We start from the raw sequence: 16,235 nt of genomic DNA on the forward strand, positions 1-16,235 counted from the left end.
TCTACTCTGCCCTGTGGTTTCACCACAGCCCTCGCCCCTCTGATGTGCCGAAACATTTCCCAACCACAGAGCAAAGCGCTGCACTTCCATCTGACTCACAGGAGCTGCAAGGAAAGATGGATGATGGTGTTGAACAGCGAAATCGTTTCGTTGCAAGGCAAGGTTCCCGTTAGCTACCACTCTTCAAAGGAGATACTGACTCTAACTCTGAATTTGCTTCATCACCTGGTCTCAGCTGGAAACTAAAATTTCACCTTGCTACAGAGCATACCATCATTTATCATGAGCAATGTATCATTCTGACAGCGACATCGAGCTTGCATTTACTACACAAAACTCATTCATCTTCCCACAGCCTCATGATGTCTTATGACTTCCATCCTGGCTCATGATTCTCTCAATATTCAGCCAACCGAATTGGAAATGTGAGGTTTCTGGGGAACAACAGTGCTGCAGCCAGACGTGTCTCAAAACGTTCCCTGGAGCCTTGCTGGAAAGTACTTTGTCAGACCACTAAGTCCTCACCCTTGTGTGATTATATACAAACCATCTCACAAGGTGGGATTCAAGCTGAAAAGCACATATGTATGAAGAATCAGGTTTTCTTTGGGTTTGCTTTTACTATGCATTCATTTTATTTCTGCCCTCTCCCTATACACGGCCCAAACTCTAAGCAAAATAATTTTGCAAGATCCAAATCCAGCAAGATTTATCAGTTTGAGTCATTTTCTTTAAATCCCATCTCTGTTTCACATAAGTATGAACCAGAAAAAGTGGATTTTTAAGGCAAACTGCCTTCTCACTACCATGCATAATGAAACCCTGGCTTCTACAGTCCTCTGACCTTTTGGTTACCCTTACCCACATCCCCCAGAAATGCCAGAGGACTTCAGGAACTGCTACTCTGTGCCATAAACATGGCTAAGACGACGGCTAGATCTTACCCAAACGATGAGGTATATGCCTCTGAAGAGAAAGAGGGCAGCATGGCTGCAGCAGTGAGCTGCTAGATGGAAATCAAGTTATGGCCTGGTCCAGCTCTCCCTCCCAAAGAGTTTTAACAAACCCTTCCACACGAGCTGCAGCCCAGCCTTCCATGGATAAGTTCAAACACTTAAAAGTTTGTCCAGTACCAGTTCACCATTTTTTCTTTAATGGTATGCCGAGTATCATTTCAGTATCAAACTGATGAAAAAAATATATTTATTTATCCATTCTGCCATAATTACACCTAAATCATTGCAATCAACATCCAAAATTGCTAGACAGCACTATAATCAAAACTGAAGGTGAAAGCTAAGGCTTATTTTCAGTTGTGCTTGGAATTTAGGTGACCTGGCTGATGTAAAGCCTCATCAGATGTTATAATTAAACGTGTCACAAAAGTAAATATAACATAACAAATGAATAATGCATTTACTTTGTTAAAAAACACCCTCAAAAACAGCAAACAGAACACTTTACCCTAACTCAGTACAAAAAAGCACAGCACACAATACTCCATATATGAATAATGAAATACTGTATTTTATAGGCTTTCACTTCCTATTTTACTCAAGAAATTTGTTTTCAAAACAGCCACAAAGTCAAAGAAACACTATAATGAAACCCTTCTGGAGAGTCAACTGCAGGTGCCTGCTCCATATAAAATACAGTATTTCATTATTCATATAGGCTTTCACTTCCTATTTTACTCAAGAAATTTGTTTTCAAAACAGCCACAAAGTCAAAGAAACACTATAATGAAACCCTTCTGGAGAGTCAACTGCAGGTGCCTGTTGAGCACTGTATTTCTGTACTGCTGAAAAAAATCCTGCCAAGTATTTGAAGTGAACACAAAGCTTATAAATTCTTAAGAAGTCAAATGTATGAACTCGCTAGAGAACAAAACCAAGTCTGAACAAATTCCTGGAGTGGAAGTAAAAAAAAAAACAAAAACAAAACCAAGATGTTCCTTAAAGCATTTGTCATCTTCTCATAATCAGACTGCAACAAAACTTAAGAATATAGGAGTTTCATTTCCTTTTAGTCAGAAAAGTCAGGAGATAAACAGATGCTAGTTGCCCAATGATGAATACATAATATGTTCTGGAAATGGACTTTAAGTATAGAGACCATGAAGAGGAGCTGTAGAAAGAACATGACCAAAAGATCTTCACATTACAGGATTTGCAAGACTGGACTTCAGGTTGAGGCATTTGCTTATCCTTCAGGAAAAAAAAAAAAAAGGGCAAAAAATAAAAAGCCATCTCTTGAAGTTAAAATGTCTACCTGATTCAAAAAACAAACAAACAAAAACTACAGCAGTAAAGTCTCCCTGACAACAGTAATTTCTGAAACTCATAAAGACTTGATGTGGAGCAATTAATGCAAGACTGAAAGACTGAAAATAGCAAAAGCGACAGCTGCACCTCTACAAAGCCACACAAAACACCATCCAGAAGCAGATTTGCAGAAGCAAGTAACAAACAGTGAAAATATTTTCAGAACGCGGCAAGCAAGCTTACCAGGTAATTTGTTAGCAAGCTTTTTCTATCAGCCACAGTATCCTAAGCCTGTCAGGTACCAATGCTTGCTTCTCTATAAACGCAAAAAAACGTGGTTTTTATTTGAGTTTTACGTGCTGCGATGAAAGCTGAGCTCTTCAAAGCTCAGCATTCCTCTCATGTCTGGGAAAATACCTACTGCCACTGGAAGCATCACCTTCCGAAACACTCCCATTATGGCCCTCATCATCATCTGAAACTGAAGTACTGATATAAAACCTTTCCCATTGGTTAACATCAAACTTCAGCTCTCTCAATAACTACTCTCTCAATAACTCCAAGTGATATTTTAACAACAATACCACTGGATGATCTTGGTTTATGAGACTCATTTCTCTTTCTCCGCCTTTATATTTGAAGACCTATAGGAACTAGAAACAACTTGAAGGAAAAATAATACACTACAAGAAACTACATGCCTAATGAATACTCCAAATTCAGTTGAAAAATAAGCAAAAACAATGCATTTAAAAATGAATTTTCTTTCACTTATGATTCAAGAGAACACTAAACTTAAATCTAGCCTATGGTTTTCTAGTTTGGATCGATCAGCTACTTCAGAGACCACTTAGGCTATAAAACTGCTGATAGAATAACTGTACTGTTCTCACCAGAATGATTTTGGTTTCATTTTAATTCTCTCTTTTTTTGGATGCCTCATGGGAAAAGAATGTGCAGCATTTGTTATTCACAAGCCTCATATCCTGAGCTCTTCTGGGACAAAGGCAACTAATACTTTCTACATGCACTTGATGTGAAAATGCATGTTCTCAGCTTGTGCAGTAATATATGGTAAGTTAACCCAATCTTACGACCTCTGGCCAAGTTAAGTACGCTTCTTCTCTAATGAGATACACAGCTGACCAGCAAAAGTAGATGTTTTGTTGGCTCATCCCATTAAAACATATAAATACACATAATGTTTTGCATTCTACTCCTGTTAAGAAATCAGGTAACCTCCCCTCATGTGGAGATTGCCTGTTTACTATAAAGTGGGATCTTTCACGTGTTACAGGCATCACGTACATGTCCCTGTTCACCTTGGGTCTTTTAAAGATGAGATTGATATTCTGGTGACATACCTAGGCACCCTAGAGACATGAATAGCCAACAAGGCTTTCATAGGAAAAAATTATGAAGAAAAAGTTATTTAAATTATTTTACCCACAAAACGGTTTCTGATGCTAAATGGCTACAAAATTCATCCCACAGTCCCTGACCAGCAAATTTTCAGACAGCATACAGGAAATCTTTTGAATTTCCTGTGAAAAAGATACATGTATCCTCCCCCTTTTCCCCCTGACAATGTGCTTTACAGCCAAAACATTGGCAAATCTCTCAGCTGAAGCCTGAAGAGAGATCTTTGCATCATCAGTTATTTTAATGCAACCTAAGCTCTGCTGTGGGTGGGGAGAAGCAGATTCTAAAAATATTCCAGTTACACTGAATACTCCCAAGTCTGCCCATTCTCTAATAAAGGGATATCTGAAATAGCTTGTGAATATAAAACTGGATGGTCGCCTTTAAATAAGGACAAGTAACACTGCATAGGTTTATGTACAGGGGCCAGTGGTACAATTTTATTTTTTTTTAAAAAAAGGGAAATGCAGGTACAGTTTTGAAAACTTAGTGGATTTTTGTAGCAAGACCACGTAAGAACAATAGGCAAGAGAACAGACATTAAAAACAAATAGAATTTGGCATCATACTCCAGATATTAGATTTGATGTCATTACTTACCAAGCCAGCTATTGGAGTTGACAGACGATTGATCTTCTTAATGATGCCAGGTTTGATCTTGTTAATCAAACTAAAAAGAAGTCATATGGTTTTCTGTTACATAATGAATTTTACTAAAACGACCTTAGATGATTATTAAGAAATACTTTGCATATAGTCCTAACTTACATGTCTCAAACCAAGTATATTTGAACCGATTAAGACCCACTAAGTTGATTTTTTTTTTTTAAATCAGTTTTCAAAGAAATGACAAGCAACAACAGACTATAGAAGCAAAAATGGGACAAGTCACACACACACACACAGAAAGGGATTCTGAGAATGGCAAAGGGAGAAAGAAGAAAAGAAAACGTCTGGGTAGGAGAAGGCAGAAAGAGATCTCTGTGTTTTTGCTACATGGGTGGTGATATTAATCAGAATCAAGATTTTCTTCACATAAATATTCTGATGCAGAAGATGTCAAAAACAGACTAGAATATTAATTTTCAGAGTTTAGTGTGAAAACACTGATATTCCTGTAAGCCTCGGAGGTCAACTCAGTTTTCATAGTACTGTCAAGCTCAGTACGATGCCTGCAATAATCATTTTTGGCACATATGATGTACACGCGCAAGTCATTTTCAGTCTCAGACAGAAGAGATCACACCTCACATCACTCTTGCTTTATATAAAATTTATAATTAAACAGAGAAGGTAGGACAGACTAACGCAGCACTGCTGAATATACAAGCCCAACTGCATACCTTCTGCTGCAGTAAGGATGAGGCACAGAATTCCTTACACCTTTATGCCCAGGTTTTCAGTCAAGGAGGTAGGGAAATACTGTGGTTCACAAAATGACATGCTAGACCACAGCACCAACAGAGAACAGGGACCTCAGGACACCCTGTAGACTTCATCTGCCTATATACCTTTGAAGATTTTGGACTCGCTCCCTCTTCTTGTTGCTGCTTGTCTGGCCAGACCCCTTTACCCAACAAAGCATCAGCAAGGTTTTGTGATCTACCCACGTCAGCGCAGAGGCAGGACCTGGAGTTTAAAAACTTTACATGGGAAACGGCATCTTCTGCTTAAGCAGCAAATGGATTTGGAAAATAAACAAAAACAAGGGAGTTCACTTATACGTACTGGAATGGAGGACAGATTTCTGAGTGCATGCAGAAGAAGAAATGATGGCCGCAGATTCTGAGACTTTTTTGAACTGCATTAAGGTATTTAGTAAACAACATGGATACAATGACTTTTCCACAAGAAAAAATAAGGAAGAAAAAAATAAGTTAGCTGTTGAAGCAGAGTTAAGTAAGTTTGTGTTCCCCTCTCTTTTTAATTTTTAATCCTCCAAATGCATAATTTTTATTTGCTTTGAAGCAGCACGTGATCAGGAAAACTTCAGTTACTTTGTCCCTCTAATGTATACACAGGAGATCTCATACAACATAAAAGGCTTTATTTTGTCAACTACCTATCAACCCGTCAACATGCACACTGGGTCATTAAGTAGGCCAAACAAACCAACTGGACCGCTACAGGAACATGTGGTGCAAGCATAGGTCTTATCTGCTCTAGTTTAAGTCAAATATTCCATCTCCAGTGGTAATATCTGTGGACAGCAAACTAGCCATGTGATAGGTGAACCAAGGAAATGGGCAATACCATGTCCAGTTTGTCTCTAAGATCTCGCATGCTATTGATTTTGGTGAAAACTGGGCATCTGAATACCCTTCCCATCTTGCTCTTTGCTGTTTGCACAAAATTCCTATGAAAAAAACTTCTTCAGATATGTCAAATTTAAAATTATTACACAGGAGGACAGCTATATGATTTAGTGCAATATAATGAGGCATCTTTTGCTTTAAAGGAAGTTGTGTGCCTCCTAAGGCAAGCTGCTCACTTGAAGAAATTACAGGATGTTTTTCTTGCATACGGCTATTAATTACAGATAAATTTAACTGATTTGCATTTGGCAGATGAAGGTTTTTATTCTTTTGCCAAGTAAGTGTCAACAATGAAGATATCAGAGGATTAAAATATCTGTTCACTGCCAATTTTGAAAGACACTATTCAAAATTTACACCTGAACACAATACACGTATCCCACTAAATATACACCTGAAGAAATACCTTCTTATTAAAAGTATAAACTATTTTTATTACCACATTCAGGCTAGTAAACATTTGATTACATAAATAATGAAAATACATTGTCTTTACAATATCATTCAGAATGAATCAACTCCCCCACATCACAAAGATAACTGCAGAAGCCAGTAACAAGATGGACTGGATAGGAAAAGGGCCCAAAGAGAAAAATAAAGGCAAGGACAGAAAACACAGTAAAATTCACAGAAGGAAAAAAATACAGGAACATTGTATTTTTTAATTTGCTTTTGTTTTCTTTTGACATACAGTAAAAAAATTTCAGAGAACTGAACCTTTATAAATATTTTCTGAAAGGTAGCTGAAAGGGCTGCTCTGAAATGCAAGATTTTTTTCTTTAAGTGTCCCAGGTAGTTCTGTAATGAGATTTCTCTCGCATTGTTCTAATGACATTTACACACACCATTCTTTAAAATACTAAGGGATTAGCACCACTTCCAGTCGTGGAAACCTGCTCCAGTAAGTACAAAATCAGTGAAAAGATATGTGGAAGAGACTTGACGAGTGGACGTTTTACACCTCTGACTCAGTCTAGCAATGAAACCAGACAAGTCCCATTATTGCCAAGCCTACAATATATAAGTGCAAGTAAGCCCTTTAGAGAAAACACTCAAAAAAAAAAAAAAAGCTGATTTCAGAGTTTGCTGTTGAAAGCAACAACCCTGTCAGTCCAGAAGGTACTGAAACCTGGACTGCATGTGCAGACACACATCAACATATTTCTATATTATGCTGAGATTAAATCCATTTTACTTTTATAGTCCTAAAGTGTTTAGTTGTTGTTTGGGTTTTTATAAAGTATGCCAACTGTCACCCAATAGCTTCTACATTAATTCAGATACTTGGATATAACCGTAAGAGCAGTATTAGTAATTAATAGACACATGAAATCAAATGCGTGTCTGTTTTCTTTAATGTAGAATTTTGTAAAGTTCGCTTCTGAAAGGTAGTCTTTTTAAAAGAAAATTTCTGCAACTGTAAAGTTCTCCGGTAGGAATAGTTTGGGGATGGAGGACAAAAGCCCAAATCCAAACAACAGTGAGTAGATAAGTACTTCCATCCCAGCCATGGCCACACCACCTTCCATAAACTGAAGAAAAAAAATCCCGTGATACCCATGAGCATTATAACACTCAACTGGCCAGAGGACAAGCATGATCCTCTTGGTAACACACAAAAAAGTGCGTGGGACAACATATAGAACATGTAAGTCTAGAAAGACGATGTCTGAAAGCTGTTCTTCCTTCCCAAAGCAAACATCAGTTAAAAATTAAAAAAATACTTATTACAAAATACTTTTAGTCCTTTAAAAAAAAATATATATAAATTCAGAGGCAAGCAAGGAAAGAGGGCAACTGATGTTAACCTGAAGGTTTTTTACAAAGGTAAAGTCAATACTCACTCGCACAGCAGAACTCCATTTTCTAGAGCTGCTCGGAAGTCTTTGGTTCCAAAGCTTTTCCCAGTTACTGTCTATAAAAATAAGAATTCAAAGTTAATTGTACATGCACACAAAATCAGGACTAGCAAGAGTATTTAAGAAATACTAAAAAAAAAAAATCCCACAAGCCAACAACAGTTTTTCTATTCAACACTTTGTTCATGCTATTATTTTCTTATTTCAAAAGAAATAAAGTATTTATGAAACAGTTACTTAAGCCTCAGAAAATTCAGATCCAACATTTTCAGATAATTTCCTCTAGTGTAAATCAATCTTCAGCTAAATTCTGTGGGAATACTTATAATTTTCTAAAGGAATATCAGCCATGCTGAAAAGCATAAAAAGAATTTCAAAGTGCAAAAGAGAGAACAAGTCTTTTATTCCCTACTTCGTATTACAGCATGTAGACTCATGATATCTGGCACAAATTTTAATAGTTGTTGGGGTTTTTTCTGCCACTTGCACCTAAGGCAGTGTGACTAAAAATCCACTCCAGCAAGTCTGTATTAGCATGTGCACATCAATTCCCATTACTTGGCAAGCAGTAGGACTACACTAATGATCCTTATATTCAGAGTACTTGTTATATTCAGAGCAAAAAGTAACGAACAAGAATAATGTCTTAGAAAGGGCTTAAGGTACCTAGTGCCAAAATCATTACCTACAGGTATTCAGCAAAGTTTTGAAAAAGAAAAGAGCAGGGAATGAAACAAAAAAGAAAAAAAAAGTTAGAAAAAAAATATTTGATTCTGGCATTAACTCCCTCCAGATCAAATGAGAGCATCAAAGCAGCACCTTCAAGTCTAAGTTCATTTGGATTCTTCCTACTAGATCCCTACTTTGCCTGTGTCCCTTTGAAGAGACCAAATTTAGCAGATTTCTTCTAAATACCCAGATTAGTAACCGACATACAAGTCAGAAAAGGAGCCGATATTCCTAAAACAGTCCAAAAGAGAGTTGTATCTTAGTTGAGTATCGCATGAAATACCAGGAAGGGTATTTATTTGAGCTTAGAGGTCACCAGGTTCCATCACTGGCTAATTACGAGCCTCCCTTTGGGGATCCTGACAGTCCCCATTACCGCACAGGACTTCAGGCACACAGTTAAACGTGCTGGGGATCCTGTGTGCATCCAGACCAAAGCTACTGATTACCACAGTAATTAAGGAAATTAGCAGTGAAACAAATGAGCTGTGCTTGGTAAAAGAGCAAAGGTGAGGATGTAGCTCTTTAAGGCTTTGTTATGTTATTGCGCTCTTTTTTTTTTTTCTTTTCCTGTAAATTGCAAAAGGAACACATACTAACACCAGACAGCTATAGTAATTAGTTTTAACGTAGGCAATCTTTTAATTCATAGAATCATAGAATGGCCTAGGTTGGAAGGGACCTTAGAGATCATTTAATCCAACCTCCCTGTCATGGGCAGGGACACCTCTCAACTAGATCAGGCAACTCAAGGCTCTGTCCAACCTGGCCTTGAACACCTCCAGGGAAGAGGCATCCACAACTTCTCTGGACAATTTATTCCAAAGTCTTGCCACCCTTGTACTGAAGAATTTCTTTCTAAGATCTAATCTAAATCTATTTTCCTTCAATTTAAACCCATTCGCCCTTGTCGTATCGGTGAACACTCTTGTAAAAAGTCCCTCTCCAGTCTTCCTGCAGGTTCCCTTCAGGAATCCAAAAGCTGTAACTTAAACCCAAAAGAAGGTTTTTGTCATCAACAGGGATATTGAAGTTTTTTTCCTAGGATTTAACAAAAAACAAGAGAGAAAGAATAACAGCATCCCAACTCAAGATAAGAAAAGATTCAAAACTGAGGGAAGGAAAAGAAAATCCACAATCTTTTAACAACAACAAAAGATGATAGTGATTGCCTGGGAGAAATGCATTTTATACAATATTTCTGTAACAAGTCTGTTATTAAGAAAGAGTAGATGTTGCATCTCGGCAACATAGCTTTTAAGAATCACTTAAAAACATGGCATCTCAGAACTCCCCTTATCTCAGATAAAATATGGCCTTTTGCTTCTCAGTGTGATAATTTTGAGGAAACAAGCTAATGTACCATAACAGCACTAAAAGTTAAAATACAAATAGTTGTGTTCCCTAGGTAATAGGGAATATGTGTTATAAATTAAGCCCTTCATTCTGCAAACTAGAAACTTGAAGTTTGCATGTCATACAGTAGAACTGTACTGTAATAGGGGCTGTAGGACAGGTGTCAGCTTTATGGTTATGTTTCAAGCTCCAGTCAACTCCTAGAGTCCAAAAATTCTTCTCGTTCTGGAGTCGTCAGTGACATCTACAGGCCTACACAGTCCAAATGTGGTTTTTTTTTATATAGGCAGTTTACCAGTAACTCATGCATGCAATAGATGGTGAGATTTTTCCTTCACCTAGAGTTGAGCCAATCCGAATTCTGTACTATCTTATACATCCACAAACAACTTTTATGCTGTTTCTGTGTTGGGTGGTTTTTTTAAGAATAAACCTAGAAATGCAGCATGTAAATCACTCCTCAAAAATTATTCTCAATAAATCAGGAACACGTGCCACTGAAGACGTGTTAAACTTCAGCATAGACCCTGCAGAACACAAGAGCGCCACGCTGCAGTGCATAATCGTGTTTTTATGGTGCATCTTGTGGTCTTTCCCACAAAAAGACCCCCAACACCTCAGTTTCCAAAATGGTGGGTAGAACATTTTTGACTGCCACAAAGTCTTCAAGCACATGACCTCAGGTTAACAGAAGCCATCCTTGAACAACAAGAGAGTTCGACTTGAGTACAAGGTTGTAGATGCTACTATTAGAGACCTCTTAGAACTACATTAGAGGACATTACACTGCAAGCATTTTGACTAAGTTGTTTGTGCAGCCCCTGTGGCAATCAGCACTGATTTGATATACAGGATGGAGCTGTCAGACCAATCTAGTGACCCACAGATTTTGTCGACTACGTAGTTTGTTGACATTAAAATAAAAGCGTCGGCAATGCCGAGTTAAGTTTCATTAATATTGTCTTTTAAAGGATAACTAATAATTAAGTAATTAAAAGGTATTCTCAAGGAACAATTAACACTGATACCTTGAAACCGAAACATTTTTTTAAGTTGCACAACACCCTGAATTTGTTGATGTCACAAAAGTACTCCACTTTTAAACCCTGCTTTCCAAAAGAGATGAAGGACTTCTCTCACCATGGACTTACATCCACTGCAAGGCATCAAGCTCAGCTGTAACTATTATAGCCTACCTAGAATCTGGGTATCGTTAAGAAAAATGGAAAGCCATGGATTGGCTCAGAGTTCCTTAACTTTTAAGAACCCGACTAAGACAAAGCGAATCCCACCCTGACATATTGCATCTTCAAACAACGTCTACGATTTGTGAGTCACTATTCATTAAAACTGGTTATTCTGGGTGTGGTACTCTTATGTAACAGGCATAATTGATTTTGGACAATTTTTCAACCACTTAGGCCATGTGAGCCACCAAATAATAAAGGAAATATCTTGCAAAAGCAACTTTTATCCATGTTTGAACAACATCTCTTTTCAAATTATGTCTTTATTCTTTCCTTCATTCATCTCAACGTATTCTGCTTCTTTCTCTGTTTTTTTGATAGAGAGCTATGACATAATTAAAGACTATATAATAAAATCACATTTAATTGCTGCTATAAAACAGTTTGATTTTATTTTTGGGAGATAGCGTCCCCTAATACTTAAGTAACTTGTAATTTCCAGGTGTCAGCAATTTACTTCAAACAGTACGCAAATCAAGACTTAAATTTAGACATTATAAGAATGCTTACACACAGAGAGGACCAGTTTATTTTGCCATGAGTCCTGTAGGAGGAAGCAAATCAAGAAGACATAACCAGAGATCAACCATTCTGAAGATGACATGATATGAAAATCATAATGGACTGAACAAAAAGCACATGGCACAGAAGATTATGTTCATTATATATTGAGGACATTTCTTTGGCTTGTCTTACTAGAGGTCAGAAATAGCTGATCATAATAGGCCTTCTTTGCCTTAAAAGCTATTCAAAGTTAAAAGATTTTTCAGTGTTAAAAAATACTAAAGGGAGGTCATGTCAAGTTGCTTGCATGATATACACTGGTTTGAATGGCTTTAGCAGAGAGGCAGCTCTACCACAGGATGGTAGATGTTCTCAAGGAGGTAGGTTTCCCATATGTGCCACCATACGCAACTAAAAAGCGCAAGAAACCAGCAGGCTTCTCCATTTAACTTCAATGTGGTGGAAACATCAAAGTTGGACTCTCAGAATCCGATGCAAGACTTGCACCCCATACACGGACACGCTGGCTAACCAATTCTCCATCTCAAAAGCATTAGCTGCCCCCAAACAAGGAGGCTGCACTGCATCATGCCCAGCCTGTGGCTTGAACAATGCTTTGATACAGAGGAGCCAGGTACTCACCATTCAGCCCACTCTGCAGTTCGTGCTGGCCAGCCGTGCTCCCTCCATCTCCTTCAGAGCTCCCTCTGCCACTGCCTCATGTCAACTACATAATCTCAAACAACGCGAGGACCCCATACACCGATTTGAGAGAAATGCTAACTGCACCAGCGTGAAGCACATCACAGCTCCCTGATGTAGGCTCATAAATTAGGCATGAAAAATTCAAGAAAGGTACTGAACCACATGACAGCCACAGCCTTAATGCAGGCTCTCAGAGGGCAAGCAATTAATCAGATGGCAACCTCAAGGACACTACAGTGATTTATGAACTTCAGGTCCCCAGCTCAGCCTGTAGCAAGAAAAGCCAAATTTATCACACCGCAGAGAGAAATGCTCATGTACTGTAGCAAATTGGGACTACAATATGAATCCAATGCTGTCATACTAACCCCACTACAGAATTTTGGCTACATCTGCTAGTTTTTATGTCACAGCGCCTGCCTTGGCAGATCACCTCACACAGGCATCCATTTCTGAATTACCAGTGTGCTAACGGCCTTTCTTCCCCCTACCTGTTCCCAAAAGTCTGGATCAGATTACATGACAAAGGGCTCCATCCTTACATAATCCCAGCATTACGTATCTCCATTTATAGCACTTGTGTATTTCTAACCACCCTCATCCAATATATCCCTCCAGAACAGTACTGTTACTTAAGGTGCACAAGGAGGTATATAGGCTACACCCACAGCCAACAAGCTTTCAAGCAGCTCCCGATACTCTGGCAGGTTTGGCAGGGCCTGGAAGAAAATTCATGCCACTTTCTCATACAGTATTTCGAGTCCACCGCATTCTATATGCGGTTGTCAGCAACATGCATTACCTCAGCTTGACAGAATTATCTTTTAGGGTTTGTCACAAAGAAGAACAACCCCTTAAAAAGAGTAACGCAAAAGCAGTAGGGATTTTTTTCCCTCTCCTGTGTTCCTACAGGAGCTGGCGATTCTTCTGGACTGCTAAGAGGAGCAGCTGCTTTTTGAGTCACTTCAGATGCACTACTCAGAAGTCCTGCCTTCCCCTTGCATGGCTATTTGTAGTCCTGTTTAAATGTCACACAGGATATAAGCCTGTCCTTGAATGATGTACGTGGTGGCTGTCAAAAATGCTGCCATCATGCTTGGAGGTAAAGAGTTTGTGCTGTTCGGCCTCTACAGACTTCCCATCCATTTTTCTTCTCCCCACTGGTTCTTCCTCTCTGAATTTCTTAAACAAAAAACAAAAAGCACACAAAAAAACCAACAAAAAAACCAACAAAAAAACCCCCACAAACAACAACAAAAAAAAAACCCAGACCAAAAAAATCCCAACAACCTAGCATTGTCACAATTTTCTCCAGTAGTCAACTGATTTATCCAAATCCATCCCTAAAGGGCAGATGGTAGGAACCATATTCGGAAGGTTGCTGCACACAACCTTGAACACACAAGTGGCAAAATCAGGCGATAGCAAAATCAGCCATTTGAGTAGAAAGACTCTGACATGGCAGCAAACAGCTCGATCACAGTGATTCTCAAGGTCAAGCAGTAGAAAGAGAGGAAAAAAAAGTGTGTCATTTCTGAAGCAAGCAGGAACCGTCTCCCTGAATTTGGGCCCCGGAAAGATGTACAGAAAGGGTGGGCATTCGTATCTTTCACCCATGGGACATCACTGCTGGCATTTCACCTCTGCTAGCAGGAGGGACGCCAGGTCCAAAGGAGCCAAGGTCATAGAGGAAACTGTGCTGCTATCTCCTCTTCCAATCACAACTTCATTCATGATCCAACAAACTCCTGAGAGGTCAACAAGTGCTCAAGAAGCTGGTATGCAAAAAGACTTTCCTGGTCATCTGTCCAGGAACAAACTTCCAACACTGCACAGCCTAACAACTTCACAGGAGTCAGAAGCAAGGTCTGGTTTCTACAAGAGGAAGCTCCTCGTTTCAAGTCTTCACACCTCATTGCTAAAAATACAGGATGGGCACAACTCCACTGAGAAAAAGTGCTGGGGTGACTGGAAACAAGAAAAATATCTATCAAAAAATCTACTGTATAGTTTAACTGCACAGTAAAAGTAAGAAGACTGAAAAAGATGCATATTTTTACCATTGATCATTTCTGCATATTCCCCTTCATATCCATAACACTAATGTTTTTCACTTGGAATAACTCCGGCTCTATTGCTCAACGCAAAGCTGAACTCTTCTATTTAACCCCACACCCCAAATGCCTGGGCACCATCTCATTTCAGAAGATGTGGAAATTTCTCAATCTCCAGCCAAAAAACTTGCTTTGATAACAAACCAGAGCAGACATTTATAAAAGGAAATGTTGATTATTGAAAAAGTCTTACTGTTATTTTCTATCATCAACATAATGACGGGGTCTTACTTTGGTATGCCTTCTGGACAGATGAGCCAAGACTCCTGAAATGACATACAACTACATTTTTACAAGAGATGAAGAAAAACAACGCATAAGGGGCAAGTAAGAAAGGACACAATTATTGGTGTGTTAGGTGCAAGAAGCATAGATCTGCTCATCAGCTACTTACACCATTGTTTTTCACTTCTGTCAAATTGCATATAGAAACACAATTTGAAGTTCTGATTCCAGGTTTACTGCTTAGATATTTTTTAACTATCATATTTAGTAACATATGTGCTCTCATGCTAGCCAGATTTTGAACTTGCCAGTTGTGAAAGTTAGTCTCTCTCTATTCCATTTCTTTATCCTTTTTTTTTTTTTCACCAAAAAAAAAATCTACCTCTTCAGCGCTGCCACTGGGTGTTGCATGAACTCAAGTTGTTAATGCCTTTCCAAGCTGGTGAATAAGCAATCAAGAGATAAATGACTCCATGTATAGCAGTATCTTAGCTGGATTCCTACAGAGTGTCCACCTGGGGTGTAGAAAAGCTTGCCATGGACAGAGCGGTCTCAACACTTCCCTTACAATGCTGAAATAAAAAGACTAGAAGAGTATCAGCAATGACACAGCTTAGAAAAAGAGGACTTGTGAGAAAGCTTAGACACACCATAGACAGGAGAAGGCTTTGTAGGGCTGGTTGAGTAGTCCAGTCACAAGAAAACCATGATGTTCCTGCTGTCATGAAACTGCACTGGAGCCTCCTTTCCCACTCTCTTCCTCATGCCCATGTGAAGGGTTTGCCTTTAGAAAACATCCTGCAATCACCCAGATGACCTTGTGCTTTAATACAGTACTAAAAATGAAAAAACCAAAACCCAAACATCCCCATGTAGCTCTGTCGCACATCCCACCACCCTCTCCTCAGCCTCAAAACAACCACAGCAATTGAGCCAGGTGTTCCAAGCATCAGGGAAGGGCAACACAGAGCTGGAGGCACAGAATGCTGGAGGCGAGAGAGGGATAATGTTTCGACCTTGAGCAGATTCTTGAGAGGCTTAACATACCCAAAGATCCAGTGATTCAGCACCCTGACAGCCAGGCAGTACGTGACCGATGGGATGGCCGGCCACGCACCTTCACAAAGAGCTTCAAGTTAAAAAAAAAAAAAAATTTAGAAACCCCACCCCACAAACCTCTATGCAAGATCTGTCTATACCATTGCTTTTGCTAAAGGAGGAAAACAAAATCTGACAACCACAGCAGTTCGGTTTCAGGTGAACAAGAAAAATAAATTTGTTTTTATAAGCTTCAGTTAAGGTTAGAGGCATTACTTGAAATATTTACAGATGAAATGTTATTGATACTAAAATCACACTTGTTTAGGGCAATTGTAAAGAAAGGATTAAAGCAAATACCAACTTGGACATTTTTGCTACAGAGGTGCTAAAATCACATTTGTCTAACATTTTAATCTTTTATTTTATATTTAGTATTTTAAGTACTGTCTCTGCT

The 16,235-nt window shown here is 38.8% G+C and overlaps 1 protein-coding gene across 1 annotated transcript in view; it reads right to left on the reverse strand.

Annotated features, from left to right (window-relative positions):
- Nucleotides 1–7,910, reverse strand: part of LOC104277697 (LIM domain only protein 7-like) — a gene marked incomplete at its 3' end in the record, with an annotated part of 64,559 nt that extends 56,649 nt beyond the window's left edge. Inside the window, exons 1-2 of the mRNA XM_009874418.1 lie at nt 7,846–7,910; nt 4,287–4,356 (exon numbers count right to left, since the gene is read on the reverse strand). The remainder of the gene's footprint in view (nt 1–4,286; nt 4,357–7,845) is intronic.
- Between the last annotated feature and the right edge of the window lie 8,325 nt (nt 7,911–16,235).

The sequence above is a fragment of the Apaloderma vittatum genome, unplaced genomic scaffold, assembly GCF_000703405.1.
Source record: "Apaloderma vittatum isolate BGI_N311 unplaced genomic scaffold, ASM70340v1 scaffold20728, whole genome shotgun sequence".
Classification (NCBI taxonomy): domain Eukaryota; kingdom Metazoa; phylum Chordata; class Aves; order Trogoniformes; family Trogonidae; genus Apaloderma; species Apaloderma vittatum.